This window comes from Populus alba, chromosome 17, assembly GCF_005239225.2.
Source record: "Populus alba chromosome 17, ASM523922v2, whole genome shotgun sequence".
Taxonomy (NCBI): Eukaryota; Viridiplantae; Streptophyta; class Magnoliopsida; order Malpighiales; family Salicaceae; genus Populus; species Populus alba.
The window spans coordinates 15,374,343-15,402,317 of NC_133300.1; the positions used below are offsets into that span (position 1 = coordinate 15,374,343).

The 27,975-nt window shown below is 33.4% G+C and overlaps 1 pseudogene; it reads left to right on the forward strand.

Moving 5' to 3' along the window:
• Positions 1 to 565: 565 nt before the first annotated feature.
• On the forward strand, positions 566 to 26,840 carry LOC118053519 (TMV resistance protein N-like; annotated as a pseudogene).
• Positions 26,841 to 27,975: the final 1,135 nt, after the last annotated feature.

Here is a 27,975-nt window from a genome sequence, read left to right on the forward strand (position 1 = left end):
AATATATTTTTAAATAAATTATTTTTAAAAAATAAGTACTACCACATTTTTAACCTCCCTTAATCATAGGTTTGAGATGGTATGCTAGCAATGCGAGAAGAATTGGTGTTTTTTTTATCGGAGAAAATCAAAGTTGGACTGTTTGTTAAAAAAATATTAAAATTTGAGATTCTAAACTCAATTTAATATGAATTTCTTTTTGTTTTTCGTTAATTAGATTCAGTTAACAGTGTGGTGGCTAAGTTTTTTTTTAAAAAAATCAATGAGAATTTATAATATTTAATATAAGAGCTAGCTTTATAGTTATTAGTTTGAAAATAATAATAATTTTTGTATATAATTAGATATATTTTTTTATTGATTTTTTTATATGTTAGTGAGGACATAAAATGTTATCATAAATCATAATTTCTTAAAAAAATAGAAATAAAATGATTAAACTATATATAATGATCAAGGTTCAACGTAATTACTTTTTATTGTATGTAAAATGTCCTTATTTACTTTTAAAAAATAGATGCTTGACTTGAAAATTCATTACAAAACATGAATCAACTCAATTGTGATGTGTGTGGCCCAACCCCTGCTCTTGACGGGAAGGTGCCTCTGCTGACTGCTGCCCAGTGCGCGTTCGCTATCCCTTTCATTTCTCTTTTTGCTTTTTCTCCTCCGAAACTCCATCTTCTTTACAGTGTAAGAAAAAGATCCGTAAGAAAATCCAGGAAACTTGCCGGTACGAGTTCTTGACCTAAAGAAACCGGAAAAAAATCGAAGTCATTGCAATAAAAAGAAAAGAAAAGGGCTTTCGAAGTTGGTTACTAAGATACCAGAAGTAGAAAAAATATTGGGTTTGTACTTAGTGTTCAAGTTATGGTGGCTACATTATCCAAGAGGTTGGATTCAGTTTTGTTATACAAGCACTAGTATATTGAAAATTAATAATTAATAATAACAACATTATTATTGTTATTATTATTGTTAATGAAGATTAAAATTAATAAAGAAATAAAAGACCATGATGTTTTACTATAGATAGATCGAAGCCTACATATATTTTTTTTATTGTTAGTAGAAGAATTGATGCATGTGATATCAAGAATTATATAGAAAAATAAATGTTAGAATATAATATTGATGTAAAGTGAAGACTAAATCAAGAAAAACTGAAAGACAAATATAATTTAAAATATTTGAACGACTTTTGCTTTTTTGCAGACTTTATCAAGGTATTTGGTTTCCTGATTTTGACCAACTAAACGAGTTTGTTTTGAATTGATTTTTGGTTTTTTCAAAAAATTATTGTCCTGGTTTGGTGAATTTCTTAGATCTAAATTGGATCGATCCGAAACATGAACACCCAACTACCTCAAAATTGTAATCACCTTGGCTGTAACTTCAACCACCCAACTACCTCAAAATTGCAATCACATCAGGCACATGGCGTTGCATTCGCATTCATCCCCTGACTATGAAATGGATTTCCTGGAATTTGATCTCCTTGGTCTGCAGGAACCCTAATTAAATGAAATGGATTTCCTGGAAATTGATCTCCTTGGTCCCCAGCCTATTTTCTCCGAGACCGTGCAACCTGTTGAAAAAATTCGAAGTCATTGGAATAAGAAGAAAGAAAAGGGCTTTCGAAGATGGTTGCTAAGATACCAGAAGAATAAACAAATATTGGGTTTGAACTTAGTGTTCAAGCTATGGTGGCTAGCTACATTATCCAAGAGGTTGGATTCAGTTTTGTTATACAAGCACTAGCTAGTATATTAAAAAATTAATAATAAAAACATTATTTATTATTATTAGAATTAATAAAGAAATAAAAGACCATGATGTTTTACTATAGATAGATCGAAGCCTAGATCATATATTTTTTTTTCAAAAACATTTGTCGCACCCAACATCGCGGCGGCCCTAAAAACTAATTCTCTTGATTATTATTTATGGAAAAAGAACAGATTCTGGCATCCGGTTCTTTTAGGAAAAAATGTCTTGTTTGAGGAGTCGCCACCTAGTATTATGGTCACTAGGAATCCTAACTGGTCAACAAAGATTCTATGACTCGGGATTGGTTATGTAAAAGGGAAGATATTATCACCCCTTAAACGTTCTGCCTAAGGCAGACTGCATTGTTGGTTTTTGTCTTAAATTGCTAAATATTTATTAATTTATGTTGTGATGATTTGTCTATAATATTCCTGACTCTGGCGCCAGTGAATATTCGAACTCGAATAATTCCAACTCTGGCGTTGGTAAAAATTCGTAGCTACGACAAAAATTAGGTCAATATATTTTATTCCCTACTCTAGCGCCAGTGAATAAATAAATAAAAAAATAAATTTATTTTTTTTATACATGCACATATTTTTTATTTTTTCTCGCTAAATAAAATAAAATACAACGAATAAAAATAATATAAATTTAAACCGGTATTTTTATTCCTGACTCTGGCGTCAGTGAATAAACCAATAAATTTACATTATTTTTATTCATGCATACACATTTTTATTTTTATTTTTTTTTAATTTTTTTCTATTTTTTTAAATTATTTTTGGGGGCTGGGCCCAGCTCAGCCCACATGGGCTGGGCTGGGCTGGACCCGGCTGGGGAACATAAAGCACGCGTGAATTAAATCACGCGTGCATGTGCAGGTAAAGAGAGTGAATTAAAATGAAAAGTGGGGGAAGTGAAGCCTACTTGGTTCTGGAAAAAAATCCGAAAGCAGTAGCAACGATGGTGCTGGTCACGGTGGCCTTCCTCTGCTTAGGTTCTTCCCTTCTGCAGTTGGCGCTGCACTGGGAGTTGAGGATGACAGTGATGGAGGGCTGACCGAGCGACGTTCTTCCCCCTTCTTTCTCTTTATCTCTTGCTTTCTTCTGCTCTCAGAATTCTCTCCCTCTCTCTCTCTGTATCCGTTTTTCTTTCTCTGTCTAGTCTCCTTCCCCTGGTTTTTCTTCGTGTTCAATCCCCTGTTGAAGGCTTTCCTCAGTCAGCCCCTCTTTGTTTGTTCGTTCCTTCTCAAGCCATAACAGTAGTGGCTGCTAAAAATGGAATTTTTGGAGCTGCCACCGAAGAAACCGAGAGCGTCCCCTTTTGTTTTTCACTGCTGTTCGATATTTTCCTCTGTTTTCTCTTCAATCTCCCTTCTGTATTCCTTTTTATATGCTCCCTCTCTCTGGTTCAGTTTTTTAATTTCGTTTCTTTTTCTCGGTTCATTGTTCCAATCCCCCCCTTTTTTTCGTCCTCTGGTCCTTTCGTTCTCTGGCTTTTATAGCCAGAGAACAATCCGTTTCTTCCAACCATTGATTGCAGGTGTAAAGGCAGCGGCGGGCAGCTGAGGCGTTGAAGAAGATGAACAGTGCTGAGAAACGGCACCGTTTTTGGTGTTTTGTGTTTTGATCCTTGACATTTTGAATGTTTGCATTCCAGTCCTTGGGTAAATTTTAATTGAACCCCTGCATCTCAGCGCCATTTACATATTGATCCTTGGATTTTAATTTATTGCAATCGTGCCCTCAAATGTTAATATTTCTTCAATTAAGTCCCTGATTTCATTAATTTAATTAAATCCAAGTCCAATTAAGTCTCAAAACTTATCAATTCTCCAATTAAACCCTTAATTGGATTAATTAAATCAATTCCAAGCTTAATTAAGTCTCAAAACTTATCAATTCTCCAATTAAATCCTTGATTGGATGAATTAAATTAATTCCAAGCTTAATTAAGTCTCAAAACTTATTAATTTTCCAATTAAACCCTTGATTGGATGAACTAAATTAATTCCAAGCTTAATTAAGTCTAAAAATTTATCAATTCTTCAATTAAACCCTTAATTAAACAAAATTAATTCCAAACTTAATTAGATTAATTCCAAAGTTTAATAAAACTCCAAAACTTCCATTCATATTGCCCTTAACCCAAAATTTAATTCATTCTTTATTTATTTCACCATCATCATTATTTTTTTCATCATTTTTTTTTTTCATCCTTTTCCATAAATAAAATAATAATAAAAATAAAAATGGTCAAAAATTGGGTTATAACAGTTGCCCCCTCTTTATAATATTTACTATGCAAAGATATTGGAAAATTTCATTTTCTTTTTATCTTTGTGTAGTAAATTTATAAAGAAAAGTAGATAGAGAAAGAACACCTCTTTTTTTTTTTTTTTTTTTGAAGACTTAGAAAACAATAGATTGACACACGACCTTTACAGAGAGATGTAAAAATCAAGAAACAAGTCATTGGGAAGACAACCCATTTTTTTTTTTTTTTGTTTTTGTTTTTTTTGTTTTTTTTTTTTTTAAAAAATAGTAGATGGACACATGACCTTTACAGGGAGATGTAGAAATCAAGAAACAAGTCATTTGGAAGACGACCCACTTTTTTTGTTTCTTTTTTTTTTAGTCTTGAAAACAGTAGATGGACTCACGACCTTTACAGAAAGATGTAGAAATCAAGAAACAAATCATATGGAAGATGACCCATTTTTTTTGTTTTTTTGTTTTTTTGTTTTTTTTTTTTTGTGACTTGTTGTTTTTTTTTAGAAGTGGTCTCATTATGATGGGTGACCTACCCAAAAAAAAAAAGGAAAATGAGGGCTCGAAGGCGCACTTAAAAGAATGTGAGGGCTCAAAGGCGCACTCAAAAGAAAAGCGAGTGCTCAAAGGCAACTCAAAGAGGAAAGGGAGGGCTGAAAGGCGCTCCTAGAAGAAAGCGAGTGCTCAAAGGCGCTCCAAAAGGAAAGTGAGTGCTCAAAGGCACTCAAAAAGAAAAGCGAGTGCTCAAAGGCACTTCGAGAAGAAAATGAGTGCTCAAAGGCGCTCCAAGAAGAAAATGAGTGCTCAAAGGCACTTGAAGGGGAAAGCGAGTGCTCAAAGGCACTAGTGCTCAAAGGCACTAGTGCTCAAAGGCACTAGTGCTCAAAGGCACTTGAAGGGTAAAGCGAGTGCTCAGAGGCACTAGTGCTCAGAGGCACTTGAAGGGTAAAGCGAGTGCTCAGAGGCACTTGAAGGGGAAAATAAGTGCTCAGAGGCACTAGTGCTCAGAGGCACTTGAGGAAGCGAGTGCTCAGAGGCACTAGTGCTCAAAGGCACTTGAAGGGTAAAGCGAGTGCTCAGAGGCACTTAAAGGTAAAGCGAGTGCTCAGAGGCACTTGAAGGGTAAAGCGAGTGCTCAGAGGCACTTAAAGGTAAAGCGAGTGCTCAGAGGCACTTGAAGGGTAAAGCGAGTGCTCAGAGGCACTAGTGCTCAGAGGCACTAGTGCTCAAAGGCACTTGAAAGAAAAAGCGAGTGCTCAGAGGCACTGGTGCTCAAAGGCACTTGAAGGGAAAAGCGAGTGCTCAGAGGCACTGGTGCTCAAAGGTACTTGAAGGGAAAGGGGGTGCTCAGAGGCACTGGTGCTCAAAGGCACTTGAAGGGAAAGCGAGTGCTCAGAGGCACTGGTGCTCAAAGGCACTTGAAAGGGAAAGCGAGTGCGTAGAGGCACTGGTGCTCAAAGGCACTTGAAGGGAAAAGGAGTGCTCAGAGGCACTGGTGCTCAAAGGCACTTGAAGGGAAAAGTGAGTGCTCAGAGGCACTGGTGCTCAAAGGCACTTGAAGGGAAAGGGAGTGCTCAGAGGCACTGGTGCTCAAAGGCACTTGAAGGGAAAGCGAATGCTCAGAGGCACTGGTGCTCAAAGGCACTTGAAAGGAAAAGTGAGTGCTCAGAGGCACTGGTGCTCAAAGGCACTTGAAGGGAAAAGGGAGTGCTCAGAGGCACTGGTGCTCAAAGGCACTTGAAGGGAAAAGTGAGTGCTCAGAGGCACTGGTGCTCAAAGACACTTTAAGGGGAAGCGAGTGCTCAGAGGCACTGGTGCTCAAAGGCACGTGAAGGGAAAAGCAAGTGCTCAAAGGCACTGGTGCTCAAAGGCACCTGAAAGGGAAAGCGAGTGCTCAGAGGCACTGGTGCTCAAAGGCACTTAAAGGGGAAGCGAGTGCTCAGAGGCACTGGTGCTCAGAGGCACTGGTGCTCAAAGGCACTTGAAGGGAAAAGCGAGTGCTCAGAGGCACTAGTGCTCAAAGGCACCCGAAAGGGAAAGCGAGTGCTCAGAGGCACTGGTGCTCAAAGGCACTCGAAGAGGAAGAAAAACAAGAAGATTTTTCAGATGGCCTGTTGCTTATGGGCGGTCTTCCTATGTTGAACAATTCTAAAAAAGGAAAAACATTCAACAACAATTTCAATCTTTGGCCATTTCAAGTTGGCCTTCCACTTGATGGATTCCATTGGAATTTTCTCATATGAAATTTAAGAAAACTAATTGTCCAATGTCTCAAATTTGGATGATATGCATGAATCTTTACCTGTTTTGAAATATAGGCCCCCATTTCTTCTTAGTCTTTTTGTTGCTTGACTAATGAGGACTTGCTACCTCTGATTCGGGTCATCTTTGTCGCTTGACTTCTAGTCCACTCGAATTGGCCCATGTAAGTTTATTTCCAGATTTATTTGCACAACTTAGCCTTTGTGGTGCCCATCGTGACCCACTTGCTTGCTAAAGATTTTCTAACTCGTCAAATATTTTGAGAGGATCATTCATTACTCCTCGTCTCACTGATAAAAACATTCGGTGTCACTTGCTGAAAGGATCAAATTGTCTTTCGTAAACCAAAATGCCCCTTGTCTTGTTGTAGGAGATATTCCTCTCTTTTTCTAGAAGAGAAAATACAATATTGCCCCCTTGTACTGGTCATTGCCCCCAAGTGTGCTTTGTCAGCGACTTAGACAAATAATGGTTTTAAAAGACCATTCTCTCATATCTCTTTTGGTTCATTTCGGTGAAGGAATGTGGGTCTAGAATGAATCTTGAAATCTTGATCTTGCATTTTGAAAACAAAAATTATTTCGATGTGAATCTAAAACAATTTGCTTTTGAAATCTTGCAACTCCTTGGTTATTTCCTTTATTGGAAAAAGAGGTTATTTGCTCTTGTGTTTGGCAATGAGATCTTCAGTCATGAGATGACCTTTTGTTTCAAAGTGAAGGGCTCGAGAAAAAGCTCGAGGTTTTATATGAGAAAAATTTATCTCTTTTTGAATCATTCATTTTTATCAGCATGAATAATAATGAATAGTTTATTCTTGATGTCATGAATCTTATGAAAAAATATTCTTTGCATTTTGAGAGCATTGTTTATTGTTCTAGGTCGCTTGCATGCTTGATTAGAAAGGACTTCTACAGGGACGTAACATAGGCTGTGGTTGTTGGCTATGAAAGAAAAGGATTCATAAAGCTCAAAGAGTGTTTCAGGGTTTCAAAGACTAAGGATCACTATCAACAGTTTGACTCATGACGTCATTCCTATTTTCTTTTGCCGCACTTCTTTGATTTGTTGCTTCTTCTTTTTTATTGCTTTGCTAGGGCATACTCTTTTTACCTTGGATGTCACTTTTTCTAGTGATTTGGGCATGCCCCCTAGCATTTGAGTTTCTTGAGCTCTTATGCCTTTTAGGCTTTCTCACGGCTTTTTCTCTTTTCTCATTGAAATTTTCTCTTGCCCCCCAGTGTGGGGTGTGATCCTAGTCGGGATTTTTTCATGAAAGAAAAATTATTAGGCTCAAAAAAGGATCGCAAGGGATATACTTATTTCAGAATGTGAAAGGAATAACAAAGATGGCCTTTCCTCATTTCAAGCGCAAGCAGTTAAGATCAATAAACTTTGACCTCATCCAGTGTGATGGTTTGGTCTTTGCAAAGAAGCATTTCCTGGATCATGAGCAACAAGTGTACTACATACCATTATTCATACATTTAAAAACACATGATTCGAGAGTCATGGGGTAAGAGTATTTATTCATTTTTTTCTTTTCTTTTTTCTTTTTTCTTTTTTTTTTTTTGGTTTATAATTTAGTCACCTCAATGATGGAGTTGCTTGATTCAATTGTCATTCTATAAGTAGAATGTTAAAAATATCATTTTTGAAAGAACATCAAATTATTTTTTTGAAATCAAAATACCAGATCAATTTTTCAGAACTCCAATAGGGAAATGGATTTAGGTATAAGAGATGAATTGCATCTATGAGATCACACGAGGCTTCAAAGGGGTATTCATGAGTTCTTATAAGAAAACTCTCTTAAGAAGATGAATAATGCTTGGTCGCAAACACGATTGAACGAGAAACTCATTATTTCATTGAAACTTTGGAAAAGCAGTTTAACAACAAAGAACTTATGTCAACATGAGTACTGGCATGATAACACAAACGGGGCTAAACATTTAGTGATCCTTCATTGGAATTTTTGGAATCATTCATTCTCCTTGACAAAGGCATCTTTTAGACACTTAATTGCAGTCGCATGCAGACCATTCTCGACCTACTATCACCATAGCTTTATCTTCAAAATAGTTGATTTCTGGGAGTCGGTGTGAAGGAATTAGCTATAGGAACGATAAGTGTCTTGGCAACCACCTTCAGTGAAACCATTCTTCTTAGTCGGGTTAGCAATCTTACCTAACCCAATGGCTTGTTCAATCCTCTCAGCTATAATAACCAGGTCAGTGAAATGTTGTGCAAAGCTTCTAACCAAGTATTCAAAGTACGGAGCTTTAAATGTATTGGAAAATAAACTGATCATCTCTTTTTCCAACATGGGAGGATTAACTTGTGCAGCTACCTCGCTCCATCTCCGGGCATATTCTCTTATGGACTCCTTGTTGTCCTTCTCCATAGCTTGCAAGCTTAACCGATCAGGGCCCACGTCTATATTGAACTTATATTGCCTCATGAAGGCATCAACTAAGTCCTTCCATTTTTTAACCTTGGTATTGTCCAACCGCATATACCAAGTGAGGGCAACGTCACTCAAGCTATCTTGAAAAAAATGAATCAGCAATTTCTCATCATCAACCACCTCAGCCATTTTGTTGCAGTATGCTTTGAGATGAGTTATAGGGCATTGAGTTCCCGTATATTTGACAAATTCTGGCACTCTAAACTTTTTGGGAATGACAACGTTGGGCACCAAACACATATTGACAGCTTTCACCAAGTCACACAAATGGTTTCCCTCAACTGCCCTTATCCTCTTTTCTAGGGTAGTCCATTTTTCCAAACCCTCTTCTCTCACCATTTTGCCCTTTTGATATTCTTTCTCGGTAGAATCAATGGTAGGCAAAATTCTTGAGGGGTAGGCTGGCTGGAAATGCATAGCTTGTTGAAATTCAGATGACACCTTATTTGCCCCCAGATTCTGTGGATCGAAATGAGTTACATGCATATGTTCAGGCTGAGCTATAAGTGTTGCTTTTCCGGATTTATCTCTCAAGGCCTGCTCGAGTAGACTAGTAAGCCTTGCGACTTCTTCCTTAAGATTGTCCACCTCTTTTTGATGTTGGGCTTCCAACTGGGCTCTTTCTTCGTTTTCCATTTGTCTTTTTCTCGAACGAGTGTTATAAATGAGTTTTAATGGGGGACCTATATTTCAACCTACTAAATGTAAATCATGCAATTATGCAAAAATGCTAAAGCAATAATAATAATAATAATAATAATAATAATAAAATGCGTATGAAATGCGAACTTGCCCTTCATGGGGTGACAACCTAATAGAAAGATCCTAATTATTGAGTGCATCAAAGGATTGGTCATTATCTAATTTCAAAGGGTCTCTCGCATGCTCAGTGATCGTCCATGAAAGGTCGATATGAGGCTTACAAGTGGTGTGAAGATAGAGGCCCTGAGTAATATCAGTTTGGCATATCAACCACTTCCAAGTAAACAATCAAGCGAGAGTTGGATGGTTTCATGAGTCTTACCCAGGCTAAAGCCATTGGGGTACCGTTACTTTCCCACTTATCCTAGGTTGTAAAGTGTGTGCTATCAAAGTGATGCATGACAACAAAAATAAGGATGCATGCTAAAGCAGTAAATACAGTAAAATTAAACAAATAAACACAACAAAAAAACAAATAAAAAAAGCAATAATAAGACAAAAGACAAAGCTTAATCCTAGGTCCCCAGTGGAGTCGCCATTCTGTCGCACCCGACATCGCGGCGGCTCTAAAAAATAATAATTCTCTTGATTATTATTTATGGAAAAAGAACAGATTCTGGCATCCGGTTCTTTTAGGAAAAAATGTCTTGTTTGAGGAGTCGCCACCTAGTATTATGGTCACTAGGAACCCTAACTGGTCAACAGAGATTCTATGACTCGGGATTGGTTACGTAAAAGGGAAGATATTATCACCCCTTAAACGTTCTGCCTAAGGCAGACTGCATTGTTGGTTTTGTCTTAAATTGCTAAATATTTATTAATTTATGTTGTGATGATTTGTCTATAATATTCCTGACTCTGGCGCCAGTGAATATTCGAGCTCGAATAATTCCAACTCTGGCGTTGGTAAAAATTCGTAGCTACGACAAAAATTAGGTCAATATATTTTATTCCATACTCTAGCGCCAGTGAATAAATAAATAAATAATAAATTTATTTTTTATACATGCACATATTTTTTATTTTTTCTCGCTAAATAAAATAAAATACAACGAATAAAAATAATATAAATTTAAACCGGTATTTTTATTCCTGACTCTGGCGTCAGTGAATAAACCAATAAATTTACATTATTTTTATTCATGCATACACATTTTTATTTTTATTTTTTTTTAATTTTTTTCTATTTTTTTAAATTATTTTTGGGGGCTGGGCCCAGCTCAGCCCACATGGGCTGGGCTGGGCTGGACCCGGCTGGGGAACATAAAGCACGCGTGAATTAAATCACGCGTGCATGTGCAGGTAAAGAGAGTGAATTAAAATGAAAAGTGGGGGAAGTGAAGCCTACTTGGTTCTGGAAAAAAATCCGAAAGCAGTAGCAACGATGGTGCTGGTCACGGTGGCCTTCCTCTGCTTAGGTTCTTTCCCTTCTGCAGTTGGCGCTGCACTGGGAGTTGAGGATGACAGTGATGGAGGGCTGACCGAGCGACGTTCTTCCCCCTTCTTTCTCTTTATCTCTTGCTTTCTTCTGCTCTCAGAATTCCTCCCCTCTCTCTCTCTGTATCCGTTTTTCTTTCTCTGTCTAGTCTCCTTCCCCTGGTTTTTTCTTCGTGTTCAATCCCCTGTTGAAGGCTTTCCTCAGTCAGCCCCTCTTTGTTTGTTCGTTCCTTCTCAAGCCATAACAGTAGTGGCTGCTAAAAATGGAATTTTTTGGAGCTGCCACCGAAGAAACCGAGAGCGTCCCCTTTTGTTTTTCACTGCTGTTCGATATTTTCCTCTGTTTTCTCTTCAATCTCCCTTCTGTATTCCTTTTTATATGCTCCCTCTCTCTGGTTCAGTTTTTTTAATTTCGTTTCTTTTTCTCAGGTTCATTGTTCCAAATCCCCCCCTTTTTTTCGTCCTCTGGTCCTTTCGTTCTCTGGCTTTTATAGCCAGAGAACAATCCGTTTCTTCCAACCATTGATTGCAGGTGTAAAGGCAGCGGCGGGCAGCTGAGGCGTTGAAGAAGATGAACAGTGCTGAGAAACGGCACCGTTTTTGGTGTTTTGTGTTTTGATCCCTTGACATTTTTGAATGTTTGCATTCCAGTCCTTGGGTAAATTTAATTGAACCCCTGCATCTCAGCGCCATTTTACATATTGATCCTTGGATTTTTAATTTATTGCAATCGTGCCCTCAAATGTTAATATTTCTTCAATTAAGTCCCTGATTTCATTAATTTAATTAAATCCAAGTCCAATTAAGTCTCAAAACTTATCAATTCTCCAATTAAACCCTTAATTGGATTAATTAAATCAATTCCAAGCTTAATTAAGTCTCAAAACTTATCAATTCTCCAATTAAACCCTTGATTGGATGAACTAAATTAATTCCAAGCTTAATTAAGTCTAAAAATTTATCAATTCTTCAATTAAACCCTTCATTAAACAAATTAATTCCAAACTTAATTAGATTAATTCCAAAGTTTAATAAAACTCCAAAACTTCCATTCATATTGCCCTTAACCCAAAATTTAATTCATTCTTTATTTATTTCACCATCATCATTATTTTTTTCATCATTTTTTTTCATCCTTTTCCATAAATAAAATAATAATAAAAATAAAATGGTCAAAAATTAGGTTATAACAACATTGATTTCAAATTTAAGACCGATTAAATTGGATTGTAATAGATTTTGAAGTTAGAAGTAGGTCTCCAGAAGATATTAGGACGAGTTTGAGGATTTGTTTTTACTGAAGAAAAAAGGTGTTAGGATGCGCATGGGTGGTGGCCCTTGATTTTCTGACTATCGAAGCATTCTCGAGAAAACATAGCACCACGTGTTCTTCCAATAAATAACGTGTCCTTGTCTAGTTCTTGTTGTGGATCGGATTAAAAGTTACTTTTCAATGGAAAAAAAAAAAAGTGTGAGCACTGTCAACTTTTTTTAAGTTGAAGAAATTTTTATTATGAATAAAAAGAATTGATGCATGTTTTTAATCAAAGCAATCAGAATTATATACAATAAAAAAATGTTAAAATGCAAATCAAAGAATAAATCTAGAAAACTAGGTGATATATACGGTTTAAAATATATGATTTCTTGTAGCTAAAAAAATTAACAATTTAAGTTCTATCAACATAAAATAATTTCCTAGTATCCTTTTTCTTTTTAATTGTCAACCAAAAATATGTTTGTGTTTGATATTGTGTTTCCACTTTATGTTTGAATAAGTTTTAAAAATATATTTGTTTTATTAAAATATCAAATTAATATTTTTTTAATATTTTTTTATGTGCTCGTATCAAAAATCTAAAAAAAATATTTTTATGTATTAAAAAAAATCAATTTTAAAAAGAACTTTATACCACAATAATAGTAAAAGCATACTAAATATCCAATAGACCCTAAAGATTTGAAATAACCATAAAAAAAACATATTTCTCAATTAAATCCTCTTTATCCTATTATTGTGATTTTTTAAATTTATTTATTTATTTATCAGAATGTTTATTTTTTGAAGAAAAAAAAAGTTATGAGTCATAAAAAAAATTAATTAAAAAATTAATTAATGGCTATATAATTATGCCATGAATGTATATTTTTTATGTAATCATGCAGTAATAAAAAGGTTGTGCAGAAAGCCAAAAATCAAAATTTATTCTAGAGCCAACGGAAATAAAGGTCGCGAAGAGGGTGATGCCGCTGATGGTTGGTTCTCTTCCTCCTTGTGAGTATTTAATGGTGCTGCAATTAATATCAACCGCATTACAGTTGAGGCAGGCAATTAATGGTGATTCAGCAGGAAGAAATATTGGATTATCTCTTGGAGTCTTCGTCTATGCTATCTTAATTACGGGTAGAAAGTGTCGGGAGATGAGTGGCTGGGATTCATTCATGAATAGCGGCCTTAATTTTGACATAGTGGCGTTAAGAATTTTCAGTATTGGACGGAGAACCATTTTTATGATTTTGCATTTGGTGTTCAAGCTATGGTGGCTACATTATCCTAGAGGTTTGATTCAGTTTTGTTATGCAAGCACTAGTATATTAGAAATTATAAATTAATAACAACATTATTATTATTAATCAAACAATAAATCTAGAAACTAGGTGATAAAATACGGTTCAAAAATATATGATTTCTTGTAGCCAAAAAAAATTAACAATTTAAGTTCTATCAACATAAAATAATTTCCTAGTATCCTTTTTTCTTTTTTAATTGTCAATCAAAAATATATTTTGTGTTTGATATTGTGTTTCCACTTTATGTTTGAATACGTTTTAAAAATATGTTTGTTTTATTAAAATATCAAATTAATGTTTTTTTAGTGTTTTTTTATGTGTTCCTATAAAAAAAAATTTAAAAATTTATACATTTAAAAAAAAATCAGTTTTAAAAAAGAACTTTGTACCGCAATATTAAAAGCATACTAAATATCCAATAGACCCCAAAGATTTGAAATAACCATAAAAAAACATATTCTCAATTAAATCCTCTTTATCCTATTATTGTGATTTTTTAAATTTATTTATTTATTTATATCAGAATGTTTATTTTTTGAAGAAAAAAAAGTTATGAGAGTCATAAAAAAAATTAATTAAAAAATAATTAATGGTTTTATAATTATGCCATGAATGTATTTTTTTTTATGTAATCATGCAGTAATAAAAAGGTTGTGCAGAAAGACAAAAATCAAAATTTATTCTAGAGCCAACGGAAATAAAGGTCGCGAAGAGGGTGACGCCGCTGATGGTTGGTTCTCTTCCTCCTTGTGAGTTTTTGTGGACACGTTCGGCCTCGGACATTAAAGTTGAGGCAGGTAATTGTGAGGAACGTACGGTAGAAGAAATATTGGATTATCTCTTGGAGTCTTCGTCTATGCTATCTTAATTATGGGTAGAAAGTGTCGGGAGATGAGTGGCTGCGATTCATTAATGGATAGCGGCGTTAAGAATTTTCATTATTGGACGTTCAAGCTATGGTGGCTACATTATCCAAGAGGTTGGATTCAGTTTTGTTATACGAGCACTAGTATTTTAAAAATTAAAAAAATAATAATTAAAAAGAACAAGAAAAAAATAAAATAAAAAATAAATTAGAATGTAAATAAATTTTTTCAATTGAAGAGTTAACTGAAAAGAAAAATAACTTGAACAAAAACAAAAATAAAAAAATAATAAAAATGAAAATTGAAAAAAATAACACATCATAAATTTGGATTGAATTGTGAGATTAAAAGCCGATAAAACTTTTTTAAAAGAGTTGAGGGAAAAAAAAAATCCAAATAATATAGACCAAATAAAAAAAAGGAATATGTGAAAATTCAAATCAAAGGACTAAATTGAAAAGAAATAACACTTATACAAAAGGGCAAAAGGAAACAAAAATATAAATTGAGGACCAAATTAAAAAACAATAAAATAAAATAAACTTGGATTGAAGGATGAAATTGAAAAAAAAAAATTTCATAAAAGGGTCAATTAAAAAACTAGAAAATAAAAAGAATAAGAATAAATTGAAAAGTATAATATATTATAAATTAGAATTGAAGAACAAAATTAAAAAAAAATAAAACTTTTATTAAAAGCTCAATGATGAAAATAAAAACTCAAAAGAAGAAGGATCAAAACAAAAATACAAAAAACAAAAATAATCAATATGCAATTTTTGGGGAGCAATAAAAAAAAAAAACTACTAACTACAAACCTATAATTATTGAGTTGTTGACGAGAGGGAAAGAGGTGACTGTAGAGTGGTTGTTGGGGCTGCTGGTATGGGTGGTGGATGTTGTAGTGGTTTGATATGGCTATTTGGGATGGTGTGAAGGAGCGAAGTTGTTGCAACGATGACAGAGGGGCTAGTTCATTGGTTAAGGTTTCTGACAAGTTTAGGGCGATCAAGAATTGAGGTTTTTGTATTGATAGAAATGCAGAAAAAACTCCAATCTTGAAATCAAAAAATGGCATCACCAAGGGAAGTGTTCTTGAAAGCTATGGCGGCGGCAAATTGTGTATCTTATTCCTTACCAGTTTTTAATTAGAAACTTATAAATCTATGGAAAATTGAAAGGTGCACCGGAGTAGTTGGAAATATCCGTTAAAATTAAAGCTTACGACGACACAAGTTTTAAAGAATTTGATTATTTCAATTAGGCCTTTCTATAAAAGTAGTGTTGGCACCTCAAGAATAATCCTAATGATTTTTGTAGCAGAGTGCTTAAAGAGATTCAAATCAATATCCCAAAAAATTGGATTGGAAAAGCGGTTTAAGACCGTTTTGAATTTGATTTTTTAAAAAAAAGAAAATTTATGTATTTTTAAATTTTTTTAACGTATTTATATCAAAATTATTTTTCAAATTTTTAAAAAAAAAATTATTTTAATATATTAAAAAAATAAACTTTTAAAAAAATAATTGCTATTATATATCCAAGCACCGCCGTTTGTTAAAAAGGTTTGAGATGAGATATTGGAATGGGAGAAGAAGTGGTATTTGGGATCGGAGAGGAATTAAAGTTGGGTTGTTCGTGATAAAAATATTAAAGGTGGAGATTCTAAACTCAATTTAATATGATTTGTTTTTTCGTTAATTAGTTCCAGTTCATCGGGTGGTGGCTAAGTTTATTTTTTAAAAATATCAATGGGAATTTATAATATTTAATGTAAGAGTTTTGTAGTTATTAGTTTGAAAATTCATTAAAAAATAATTTTCAACTGTGATGTGTGTGTCCCAACCCCTGCTCTTGACAGGAAGGTGCCTCTGCTGCCCAGTGCGCGTTTGATATCCCTTTCATTTCTTTTTCTACTTTTTCTCCACCGAAACTCCATCTTCTTTACAGTGTTAAGAAAATCCAGGGCTTTGGAAGTTGGTTACTAAGATACCAGAAGAAGAAGAAATATTGGGCTTGGCTGGATCTTGTGCCTCTTTAGCCAACACTTACCACACGGTTTGTTTGGTCTAGATTCGTGAAATACTCGTAGAAATTTGGTGTTTTCTGATTTCTAAGTAGAATTATACATGTTCCAGCTTGAAATTGCTATTTGGTAGATTTAATTGCCAAATTTCTTGATCTCACCTTCTGTTTCATGTTTGACCACAGGAGCAGGCCTTACTAGTTTATCGCTTTAGGGATTTTCATGGCTTCCACCAGCGTGCAAGGAATAACCTCATCTTCATCTTATCCTCCACCACTATATATGTATGATGTGTTCCTTAGTTTTAGAGGCAAAGACACCCGGGACAACTTTACTAGTCATCTATATTCTAATCTGAAACAGAGAGGCATCGATGTATACATGGATGATAGGGAGCTCGAGAGAGGAAAGACCATCGAACCTGCTCTCTGGAAGGCCATCGAGGAATCAAGGTTTTCTGTCATTATATTTTCTAGAGATTACGCTTCTTCACCATGGTGCTTGGATGAACTTGTCAAGATTGTTCAGTGCATGAAAGAGATGGGGCAAACTGTTCTGCCAGTTTTTTATGATGTGGATCCCTCAGAGGTAGCCGAGCGGAAACGGAAATATGAGGAAGCCTTCGGTGAGCATGAACAAAATTTCAAGGAAAACTTGGAGAAGGTCCGGAACTGGAAAGATTGTCTCTCTACGGTGGCCAATCTATCTGGCTGGGACGTCCGGAATAGGTAAATCGTATATCTACTTATTCTTATTCTCAAATCTGCCCTGTATTGTTTTCATTGATGAACAAGCATGATAGTAAATGTGTATTTTTTTTCATATGCATGTTTTTTTTTTTTTTTTTTATGATATTTTGAACTGATGTGATCAAGCATTTCTAATCTCTATATATAACTTCTTTCTATTCTTAGGTTTTTTCTTTATATTTTGAAAATAAAAATAAATATTAAACAAAAAAATTAAAATGTATAAAAATGTTGAAAACAAATCTAGCATGAACAAATAAAAAGTTAGCTTAAAAAAGTAAAAATTGTGAAGAAATGACAACAAATTCATCATAAGAAATAAAAAATTGACCAAAGTTTTTGAATATGTTGGTTTTAGCTTTTCAAAATAAAATAAAAAGATTTTCCATCTTTTTAATTAAAAATTCAAACTATTTATAAATCAAAGAGACAAATTTATTTTTAAATTTTTTTTGAACATTTTTATTTTATATTTGGAATTAAAATTTGATAGGTGTCTTTCTTTTACTAATGGAGTGTAACAATGAATTTACTAATTTTCATTCTAAACAAAATAAACTACTTATTAGGAACAATAAGGTCTTTTTATAAGGGCCAATAGTCATTATAGAATTGATAGGGGTAGTTAGGCATTTTTTTTTTATGGTATAATTACTTAGTTATCTTTAAAAGAAAAAATAAATAAATTAGCTATAGGGGCTCTTTTAAGATTTTTCACTTTTCATGGTGCAATAAAATAACTTCATTTCCTTTAAAATTAAAAATACTTACCTTGTCTTCAAGGGCTTATTCATGCTTTTTTGTTTTTGTTTTTTTTTTTTTGTGATAAAAAAAAAGTGGTTGGCTTGTTTTGTAGAACACACAAGCGAGTAAGTTGTTCTGTCTTATTTAAGTAGCATGAGCAATGTCTTGTGACACCCAAAAAAGGCCTTCATTGATGTTTTTTGATTCACCATGATGTGACCTGCCTCCCTGAGTGGCATGTGTGGAGTAATTTTTTTTGGTTTGACACCACATGACTTTCTTTTCTTTTGTCTTTATCCTCAAATTCTGCACCCGACCTTCTAAACTTTTATAGTAACCCTTCAATTTGGTTTTTGTTTTTCAAATATTTGTTCTATTTTTCTTTGAGTTGATATTTTTTATTTGAATTATTTTTTAGAATTGAAATTTGCTGTTAATTTTATACTTTTTAATTTTTTTAATCTATTAGATTTGATTCTCATTCTTTTGATTACTATTTATTTTATATGAGATTATTTTTATTTTATTTTATTGGTGATTTCATCCTTCATTTTTTATTGTTATGTTTTTTTACCTTGGCAAATTTTTTAAAAATTGGTATATATATATATATATAGATAGATTATTTCTGATTTCATACTTTTAACATTGAATTAAACTTTTTGGTTGAGTCTGGATTTAGGATTTAACGGATTGAGAATTTGGGATACTAACCTAGGTTTAGGAGATTTGTCTAGGTTTTCTTTTTTTTTGAAGCTCATGTTTTTTTTTTTCAGTTTCATTATTCAATATTTAATTTAATTAGAGACTGGCTCTATTAAAATTTTTTTTATTTGTTTTGTATAAGATTTTTAAATAATTTTAAAAATAACCGAGGTTATCTTAAGTCTTTTTATTTCTCATTCTTTGTTAAATCTAGCTCTTATTTTTTAAAAATCCTTTTTTTTAATTGATAATTTTTTTTTATGTTTAGCTTTTAATATTTGGTTGATTGAAATTGGGCTTAGTTTTTTGATATGGGTTCCAAGGAGTTTTTCACCAAAATGTGCTTCGGATCGCGAGTTTCACAAGTTAATCATAGTTACTCCAAGTCGATCTAGTGTGTTGTCGTCACCCATTATATTTTTAAATAAATATATCGTCTAATATATTTATTATCTTAATATTTTAAAAGTGTTTTTCTAGCTTGTATTGAATTTTTTACTTTCAAATACTATTATATTTTTTAAGGTTAGAAAAAAATAATCAAACACTTGAGGCCAAAAATCTAGTTAAAGAACTACACATTAAAGTGAAGTTTTCAACAAGTGGCAACTTTATCATTAGTATCATCTATGGTTCAGTTTTTAAGGTATGACATAAAAGCTACATGAATTTTTTCCATGAAAAAATTATTTTCTCAAAATACTATAGGTGGGAAAAAACTTTTCAAACTAGCATAGGCATCACTAACACAACTTGACACATGCAGGTCTCGCATGTCAAAAAAAATCTTCCTTCTTTCTTTGTTGGGTTGGTCCCTCAATTTTTATATTTAGTTAACTTTAGTTCCATTATTACGATTTTTCATCTATTCTTTTGCACACAAAAAATATATGAATTAAAGTTAATATTTATTTCAAATGCAATTGCTAAAAACGAGTTAATTTTTGCCTAAAATATTGTTATGTTTTTTCCCAACTTAAATAAAATAAGTTTATATTAATGAAATGATCATTATATTGAAATGATATTAAGATTGTATAAAAATTGAAAGACCAAATAAAAGATTAAATAGAGAAGAAAGACGAAGAAATGCGTTGTGAAAATTTGAGTTGTGAGAAGCATATGTTTAGTTTGGGAAATGTTCTTTGGCTATGCTAATATAGAAAAAAACTCAAAAATTAATAAAATTAAAGTTGTTTTTTTTAAAGTTAATTATGCTAAATAATTTAATTTTTGTTAAAAATAATTATAAAAAACAACTTAGTGGTCGACAAAAATATGATAGAACTCCTTTTGCCTTTTGGTATGTTAAAACCAAACTTAATGGATATTTTATTTCCTACCTTTTGTTCTTGTATGCATGCTTCTGTAGTAACTGTGTGATTTTATAGGCAATAAGATAACTATTGTACGAATCATTCTTAGCATCAATACAATCATAGTTCCTTTTTCAGTTTATTCTTTCCTTTTCCTCTATGTTCTTGAAGCTATCTATTATCAGGGCCCTATCTTTCTCAAAGGTTGGTGTATTAATTTTCGGCTAACAACCATACATTTTCGAGCTACAATATGCTAAGTTTATCTTCTCATTATCACTATCTGATTTGATTTCTGCACACTGCATGATTAATGTTTTGCACCCTCCTATGCAGGAATGAATCGGAATCAATTAAAATAATTGTTGAATACATATCGTACAAACTAAGCATCACTCTGCCAACAATTAGCAAAAAATTAGTTGGAATAGATTATCGTGTAGAGGTATTAAATGGCTATATAGGTGAAGAAGTAGGCAAAACAATCTTCATAGGGATTTGCGGAATGGGTGGCATAGGTAAGACGACTGTTGCAAGGGTAGTATATGATAGGATTCGTTGGCAATTTGAAGGCAGCTGCTTCTTAGCAAGTGTCAGAGAAGTTTTTGCTAGGGAAGATGGACAACGTCGTTTGCAGGAACAACTTCTTTCTGAAATCTTAATGGAACGTGCTTCTGTATGTGATTCTTCTAGAGGGATTGAGATGATAAAGCGGAGGTTACGACTTAAAAAGATTCTTCTTATCCTTGATGATGTAGATGACAAAGAACAACTAGAATTCTTGGCTGAGGAGCCTGGATGGTTTGGTCCAGGGAGCAGAATTATCATAACAAGCAGAGATACAAATGTGTTAACTGGAAATGATGATACTAAAATTTATGAGGCTGAAAAATTGAATGATGATGATGCTCTCATGTTGTTTAGCCAGAAAGCTTTCAAAAAAGACCAACCTGCTGAAGATTTCTTGGTTCTATCCAAGCAAGTTGTGGGTTATGCTAATGGCCTTCCACTAGCTCTTGAAGTTATAGGTTCATTTTTGAATGGAAGACGTGTCGATCAATGGAAAAGTGCGATTAATAGAATGAATGAGATTCCTCACGGCAAAATTATTGATGTGTTTCGCATTAGTTTTGATGGTCTCCATGAATCAGATAAGAAAATATTTTTAGACATTGCATGTTTCCTGATGGGGTTTAAAATTGATCGAATAACAAGGATACTTGAAAGCCGTGGATTCCATGCAGGTATTGGAATACCAGTTCTTATTGAGAAATCTCTTATAAGTGTCTCTCGGGATCAAGTCTGGATGCATAATTTATTACAGATAATGGCTAAGGAAATTGTTCGTTATGAATCCCCTGAAGAGCCTGGAAGGCGTAGTAGATTGTGGACATACGAGGATGTCTGCCTTGCACTGATGGACAACACAGTGAGTAGCTGATAGAGAACATTATCCATAAGATTTCATGAAGTTTATTTTAATTTACGCTCCATCTCTACTTTGTATTTGTTTTTTACTTGTATTCCCCTTTTGGTTGACAGGGAAAAGAAAAAATAGAAGCCATTTTCCTGGACATGCCTGGAATAAAAGAGGCACAATGGAACATGAAAGCCTTCTCTAAAATGAGCAAACTAAGATTGCTCAAAATCAACAATGTGCAGCTTTTTGAAGGACCTGAAGATCTTTCCAATAAGCTACGATTTCTTGAATGGCATTCTTACCCTTCAAAATCATTGCCAGCTGGTTTACAGGTGGATGAGCTAGTTGAACTTCACATGGCTAACAGTAGTATTGAGCAATTATGGTATGGGTGTAAGGTGAGATCACCTAATTTAAGGACCTTTGTATTTCTTTTTATCGTTTTCCTATATATTTATGATAGTAGTATCCATTTTTCTTCTCCCCTGCCTGATTGCAGAGTGCAGTTAATTTGAAAATCATCAATCTCAGCAACTCACTAAACCTGATCAAGACTCCAGATTTTACAGGAATTCCGAATCTCGAGAACCTAATTCTTGAAGGTTGTACAAGTTTGTCTGAGGTCCATCCATCACTTGCACGTCACAAGAAGCTTCAACATGTGAATCTTGTGCATTGCCAAAGTATTAGGATTCTCCCAAGCAACCTTGAAATGGAATCGCTCAAAGTTTTCACTCTTGATGGCTGCTCAAAACTTGAGAGGTTTCCAGATATAGTGGGAAACATGAACTGTTTGATGGTGCTTCGTTTGGACGGGACTGGTATTGCTGAACTATCTTCATCAATTCGTCATTTGATTGGCTTAGAAGTATTGAGCATGAACAACTGCAAGAACCTTGAAAGCATTCCGAGTAGCATAGGTTGCTTGAAATCCCTTAAAAAACTTGATATGTCTGGCTGCTCTGAACTTGAAAATATACCAGAGAATTTGGGGAAAGTTGAAAGTTGAAAGTTTGGAGGAGTTTGATGTAAGTGGAACTTCAATAAGACAACCGCCAGCATCCATTTTTCTTTTAAAGAATCTTAAAGTATTATCTTTTGATGGATGCAAAAGAATAGCTATGAATCCCACGGATCAAAGGTTGCCTTCTTTGACTGGTCTGTGTTTTATAGAAGTACTGGGTTTACGTGCTTGCAATCTAATAGAAGGGGAGCTTCCTGAAGATATTGGCTACTTATCTTCATTAAGGTCTTTAGATCTAAGCCAGAATAACTTTGTTAGCCTGCCTAAAGCCATAAATCAGCTTTCTAAACTAGAAATGCTTGTCTTGGAGGATTGCATGATGCTTGCATCTTTGCCTGAGGTTCCATCTAAAGTTCAAACAGTAAATTTGAATGGTTGTATAAGCCTAAAAACAATTCCAGATCCGATAGAGTTAAGCAGTTCCAAAAGATCAGAGCTCATATGTCTTAACTGCTGGGAATTGTACAATCATAATGGCAAAGATAGAATGGGGTTGATGATGCTTGAAAGATACCTCAAGGTGTTCTCTTAATCATACCCAAACCTTTTTGTATCCCTCTCCCTCTCCCTCTATCTATCTAACATTTTGGTTTTTCTTGGTATAGGGTTTGTCTAATCCAAGACCTGGATTTGGTATCACCATTCCAGGAAATGAAATTCCAGGCTGGTTTAACTATCAAACTAAGGGATCTTCAATTAGTGTGCAAGTGCCAAGTTGGAGCATGGGGTTTGTTGCGTGTGTTGCATTCAGTGCAGATGATGAAAGTCCTTCTCTTTTTTGTCATTTCAAAGCCAATGGAAGAGAGAATTATCCTTCGCCGATGTGTATTAATTGTAAAGGCCATCTCTTTTCAGATCATATTTGGCTATTCTATCTATCTTTTGATTACCTTAAAGAGCTTCAAGAATGGCAGCATGAATCCTTTAGCAATATTGAGTTGTCGTTTCATTCTTACGAGCAAGGAGTGAAGGTGAACAATTGTGGTGTTTGTTTGTTATCTTCTCTATTTATTAAACCACAAACATCTGCCCATTTTATTGTCACAAGCAAAGAAGCAGCTTCTTTATATAAAGATTCTTTAGCTTTTTCTTCGTCTTACCATCAATGGAAGGCCAATGTTTTCCCTAACATCAGAGTCGCAGATCGAGCCCGGAGATTCATTGTCCCAGGTGGGAAGGAACCAGAAAAAGTGATGGCAATTAGATCAAGACTCTTTGAGGCCATTGAAGAATTAGGGATGTCAATTATTATATTTTCTAGAGATTGTGCTTCTTTACCTTGGGACTTTGACGAACTTGTCAAGATTGTCGGATTCGTGGATGAGAAGAGATCGGACACTGTGTTTCCAGTTTCTTATGATGTCGAACAATCAAAGATGAATGATCAAACAGAGAGTTACACAATTGTCTTTGATAAGAATGAAGAAAATCTCAGGGAAAACGAGGAGAAGGTACGAAGATGGACGAATATTCTCAGTGAAGTTGAGATTTCATCTGCATCAAAAAGGTAATAATTACTTATTCATTTGAATCAAAAAGGTAATAATTACTTCGAAAAGTTGCTTTCAAAAGAACTGAATGTCAACAAATCTATGATCTTTCTATATGGCATGGGAAAATACCGTGCAAGTTCACAATGTGGTTAGAGTTTTTTTTTCTTTTAAGGTAGATTTTGAATTTAAAACAAAATATTTTTAAAGTAGTTTTTTTTTATTTAGTAACTTTTTTTTTTCAATTTGGATGTGTTAATAAAGTTAAACAAACAAAATAATTGCATATATTCAACATTCTAAAAAACATATGCACAACACCATCAAATAACAATTTATATCCAAAAACTTGTAACCAAAATAGAATGCATGCACTGGAGTTTTGGACAAGTCATTATTAAATTTGATTCAGTTCATATTTCAGGTCTTATGTTTAATTTTTTTGCTTAAAAGTTGATATAAATTTCTGGGAAAAAACATATTGAACTCAGTTGAGTTCATGCTCCAGTCATGGGTTTAACGAATTAAGCAACAACAACCACACTATGTTTTTTCTCATATTGCTTTTTTACTGATATTTTTTATGTATCTTTTTTTTATATTTTTTAAATTTATGTTTCAATTAATATCCTTCATTATGATTTTTTTTATAGATATTTTTTTTATAGTATTGTTCGTATTTAATTTCTGAAAAACTTATTATGATTCATTAATAATTTTTTTATTTTTTTTGTATAAAAGAACTTAATTTTAAAAAATAAAAAATATGAATTTTCAAATAACATTAACATGTACAACAACCTTGCATAATATTTGTTTTTCTTTTTTTATTTTATTTAATCAATTTAATATGTGTATTTATTTTTAATATCATTTGATTGAATAAAAATATTAATTTTAATAAACAAATTTAAAAAATATAAGCGGGTAAATGTTCTATTCATTAACACATTCAAATTTTCTAATTTTATTTTTAGTTACTGTTAATATATTTTTTATTATTATTTATTCACATAGTTGTCAATTTATTTGATTACATGTATGTATGGACTTTTTAATTTTATACTTTTAATTTTTTATGTAGAAAATGCACAACTATTTTGTAAGAGAAAAAAATATTTGGTCCATAGAAAAGCGACATCTTATTTTTTTTCACAAACAATTTGCAAAAAACAAATTGTCAACAGACATAGGCCCAGACAAAATGGACCACTCGGGCTAGTCTGATTTAGTAGACCTAACAACGCTTAACTTTTATTTTTTTCTTCTTTTTAATTTTATTAAATTAATGCTTCTTTTATATTTTCGTAAATATTTTTTTATTTATATTTAGATTAACATCTCTTCTCATTTTTTTATGTTGTTTAGAGATCCTTTTTTAAAATTACGGTTATTTTTTAGTTATGCATTTAATGTTTTAGGAGGTTTTTATGGTTTATCTATAATTTTTTTAAATCTTTTGTGTAGAAGAACTTTATTTTTTAAAATAAAAAGATTTTAATTTCAAAATAATATTTATAATATGTGAAGCCTTGAATATTATTATTTTTTATTTATTTTATTCAATCAATTTAATATGTGTCTATTTTTATTATCCTTTGATTAAATAAAAAACTTGTTTTAATTAATAAATTTAGTAAATATAATTGCATAAATTTCTCATCTTATGAAATTAAATATCTTAATCTACAACTATTTCTTGATTTTTCATATTTTATTTTTAGTTATCTTTTATAAATGTTTTATTTATTTATTAAGACACGTAGTTCTTGATTTATTTAATTATATTTATGCATAATATTTTTTTTTATTTTCACTCAAAAAATTAAATACAAAAACATATTGAAAAATTATATTTATAAATTTTTTGTTAAGATTTTTTTTAACCTGTGACAAATTTACGTAACAAGTATCTAGTAACATCGATTCCATGTATAGTTTGACTATGCGGTGGGGATGGGAAAATGAATGTTTAGTTTTCAAGTCCTTTTTTGTCTAATCTATTTTTTTATATGATAATTTTACCTAACCGAATGATAGAATTTTTTTTTTATTCAGTAACAATTTAATGTGGTTCGACCCTACAATATGCATTAATAATTAAAGTTTGAGAAAATTCCCATTGTGCCAAGCTATACACACACACACATAACACTTCTGACCTCTCCTTCTCATGACTCTCAGCGGCAAAGGAGCTCCAGCAACGCAGCAGCAGCGGATCCAGCATCTCCAACTGGTCAAGCAGTGGCAGAGAAGGCTCCAGAAGCGCGAGCACTTGTCTGAGCAACAGCGTGAGGAGCATCTCGAGCTGCAGCGGATCCAGCATCTCCAACTGGTCAAGCAGTGGCAGGGATGGCTCCAGAAGAGCGAGCACTTGTCTGAGCAGCAGCGTGAGGAGCATCTCGAGCTGCTGGAGCTGCTGAAGGAGCTGCTGGAGCAGCAGCGGGAGCTGCTGGAGCGGCGGCGGCAGCAGCTGGAGCGGCGGCGGCAGCTGCTTGAGCAGCGGCCGCAGCTGCTGGAGCAGCGGCAGCAGCTGCTCGAGCGGCGGCAGCTGCTAGAGCGGCAGCGGCAGCTGCTCGAGCGGCAGCGGCAGCTGCACGAGCGGCAGCGGCAGCTGCACGAGCAGCAGCGGCTGCAGTGGCAGCAGCTGGAGCCGCTGCACCGGCAGCAGCAGCGGCAGCGGCAGCAGCTGTTGCTCGAGCAGTGGCAGGAGCAGCAGCTGTTGCTCGAGCAGCAGCAGCAGCTGTTGCTCGAGCAGCGGCAGCAGCACCAGCACCAGCAGCTGCCTTGGTTTTGGTTTGGAATCTAACTTGCTTTAGCTTGAAGATCTTCGTCAGTTTTTGCTCATGGTTTTGGTTTGGGGTAATTTGATTCACATTTTGCAATATTGGTTATCGGTATATTTTTATTTTGGCGTCACGGTGTTTCTGCGACCGTAGATTCCAAGAGGTTTTTCCAGCTACTAATTCTATAAATATAATGAAAACAGAAATGAGAAACTCGTCAGTTTTTCTATTGATGTATAACGAGGAAGAAGACGAGGGGGAGAATAGATGAAGGAGGAGAATAGTGTTAGAAGAATAGAAAGGTGACGAGTAAATACAAGGGGAGAGCAGTAGCAGTTGATATCCAGAACTCTTAATTAATACTAAAAATCTTATTAATGTAAATGAAGGAAAAAAATGGATTTTGGGGTAATATTATTTATATTAGTACTAAAAAACTTGAAAGATTATTATTAAATGTAGTATTTTAAGTAGTGAATAAAAATGATGATGATTATTATTTAATGTGATTATGCTTAATTAACTAGTGAAAGATTATTATTAAATCAGTATTTTAAGGTTATATTATTTTTCGCTTCTACTATTTTTTGTTATTTTTTCTAATGTTAGTATTTCTAATCTAAATAAAATATTTAATTTATAACATGTTTTCAATGATTAAATGTTGTCTATTTTTTTATTTTGCAAACAGATTTAATTTTGTTGTGGGATCAGTACTTGACCTTATATATTGTGAGTATTAATAAAATGTTTAATTTGTATATAACATATTCTTCTTAAATTTAGGATAATCCCATGTTTGCGGATGAAAGCCTGTGCTCTGCAAAATTTCAACCTGTATTTTGAAATAGCTAGTCTGTCCACTTTTTTAACTCTGTTTTTTGGTGTATGATATATTTAAATTAAAAACTATATATATTAATAAAAACTATATTTTGCTTTTTTTTTAAAATCAATTTCATTTAGAATTCTTTGAAATTAATTTTAAGTATTTTAATATTTCATGTTATAATATTCATACTAAAAAATATTTTTTCAACAAAATCTTAATTTATTAATTTAATATTTGATTAAAATCCAATTACACTTATTAACGACCACGTTTTAAAACCATTTTCTCCCAACAGCAGGCATTTTACATTCAAAATACATGAAAATTGATCTTAAATGGGACCAAGCTGTATGCATGCATTCTAACCATTCTAAACAATTCTCTCATTTCTCTATTTTAAGAGGTGTTTATTATTGTGGTAATATATAGTTATTTTTTAAAATATTTTTATTTAAAATAAAATTTTTTTATCTTTTAAAATTTATTTTTAATACAGTATATCAAAAACGATATAAAAAAACTTAATTTGAAG